Source organism: Dipodomys merriami, unplaced genomic scaffold, assembly GCF_024711535.1.
Source record: "Dipodomys merriami isolate MVZ:Mamm:240054 unplaced genomic scaffold, mDipMer1.0.p SCAF_3, whole genome shotgun sequence".
Taxonomy (NCBI): Eukaryota; Metazoa; Chordata; class Mammalia; order Rodentia; family Heteromyidae; genus Dipodomys; species Dipodomys merriami.
Genome location: NW_027204492.1, coordinates 103,497,907 through 103,500,236, shown reverse-complemented (window position 1 = coordinate 103,500,236; position 2,330 = coordinate 103,497,907). Strand labels below are relative to the sequence as shown.

At 37.4% G+C, this 2,330-nt stretch overlaps 1 pseudogene; it reads right to left on the bottom strand.

Annotated features, from left to right (window-relative positions):
* Positions 1 to 300: 300 nt before the first annotated feature.
* On the bottom strand, positions 301 to 1,841 carry LOC138839928 (histone H3.3C-like; annotated as a pseudogene).
* Between the last annotated feature and the right edge of the window lie 489 nt (positions 1,842 to 2,330).

Genomic DNA, 2,330 nt, shown 5'->3' with positions numbered 1-2,330 from the left:
TTTAACAGGTTTATTTATAATGGTCATAATGTTGAACTGCTGAAACTTGTTCACTGAAACATTGTGACTTGCATTAATGCTTTATATCCCCACAGTTATATTAAAAATTCACACACAAATGAAAATGGAAAAACTGCCAAGGCCTGATTTTTGTCCACAATTTTTCCACTGGCAATCATATACTTAGGTATCTTTTGACCCCAAGTGGGGGAAAATAATCTAACATTCAGAACTACTGATAACAAGAAAAGGGGGGGGAGGAAAATTTGAGAGTGAAATGCTTCCCAGTTTAGTGGATTCTTAAGCACGTTCTCCAGGTAAGCGGCTTGCTATCTGGATATCTTTTGGCATAATGGTTACACGTGTGGCATGGATAGCACACAGATTGGTATCATCAAAAAGGATAACCAGATAGGCCTCACATGCCTCCTGCAAAGCACCAATAGGTGCGCCCTGGAAGCTCCGGTCTGTTTTGAAGTCCTGAGCAATTTCTCTGGAAAGGGAACTTGCGATTCGGAAGCTCAGTTCAAGAAGCACCACAGTACCAGTCCTGTAATGATGAGGTTTCTTCACCCCTCCAGTAGAGGGCGCATTCTTGCGAGTGGCGTTTGTTGCCAGGTTTTTCCTTCCTGGGTGCTTTACCACCGGTAGATTTGCAAGCAGTTGTCTTGTTTAGCGCCTTGGTATAGAGAGCCCTTACCCGCCTTCTCCTTCCTCTGGAGCTGGGCATCAGAAAGCAGCGGTGCAGCAGCAGCTGCAAACACAATTCTAACCAGGTAAATTTTTTGAGACTTTCCACAGAATATATACACCAATAAGTAAAACTACCTAAGTGGTCTAAAACCAGTCTGTCATAGATATGGTTAATGAGGAAATACTATGGAAATCACTGTGTAGATAAACAGCTACTAAGGCAGAATCTATTAAAAAAAAAAAACCAGAAATCCCTCTAAGAGAGAAAAATAGTTCCACGGCAGATATAATTTGTTTGATTGAAAAAAGAAAAAGAAAAAGCAACAATTAAACAACTTTCCACTACCTTATGTTTCTTTGCTCACCTCTCAGGAAAATGTTGGTTTTAGAAAATAGTGCATACACATGTTCTTGTTGCCCTAAGATTCACCTTTGTTATATATTCCCTCACAATTCGTTCCTCTATCCAGAAGAAGCAACAATGAAAACTTTGTTCTACTTTAAAGTTTACTCTAGAGCTTTCTATTCTAGAACTTTCCTTCTGTGTGTGTGTGTGTGTGTGTGTGTGTGTGTGTGAGTGTGTACTGCGAGTTCACTGTGAGTTAAGTTACACAGATAACAATGTCGCTGAGCAAAATGAATGCAGTATCATTTTTCTACTACATAAGGACCTACCTAGAGTTCTAAGGTATATATGTATATATATACACACACACACACATATATATATATAGTATTACTATATATATATAGTAATTTAACTGATCTCCTGGTAGAAAAATACAAAGTTTCTCGTTTGTTGCTATGATCAGTAGAACTAATATCAACATCATTGAACAGAAATTATTGGTCAAAATGCATTTTCCTAGGAAGGAAATAGCAAAGTACATACTGAAAAAATGTGATGATTATAAATGTTTATTAATATTTCTGAAATTCTGTTCTAATAGAACTGTACCAAGACATATTTTTTAAATGTTTGTCTGAATAATCTGAAAATCTAGATTGATTTGCACGTAATCCTCTTTTCTAGGCCTCTAGTAAAGTTCAGTTGTGGATGTTCTATGAGCTATATTGGTCTCATTCCTATGACTTAAACTTTTCTGACTTTTCAGGTTCAAAGAAAACTCTACCCCCTGGCTATCCATATCGTTTGTAGCCCAGCTATGTTTGTCTTCCAGCAGTTATTCAGCTCACTGGTCTCCTGTACTTTTTTTTTATTCCCCTGCTAGTTGCTCTTTGTTCAGCCTCATCGAATTCTCCCCTTCACATATACTTTGTTGAGTATAAGACCAAAAAGGGACCTCTGTGCAGATTTCTGAAGCCTTGCAATTCCAAAGATTGTTAGTATCACCAAATTCTGATCACTGTTTCCTCAGTATGATGGCTCCCCAGTGTTTTTTTGACCTATCCTCATGCACCAACCCAGATATTGCCTCCAGTAAGAAATGCAGGATGAATTGAAATTTTACTTAGTTTCCTTTTTCTAGAGGTCATGTCTATGCTGTTTTCCCTTGTCTTAAGTGATATCATATATTTTACTCATTCTTACAATTGTTTAGAAGTGGAACTTTGCCGGACTTGTTCTACACTAGCTAATTTTTATTTTATTTTGTTTTATTTTTGCTGGTGCTGAG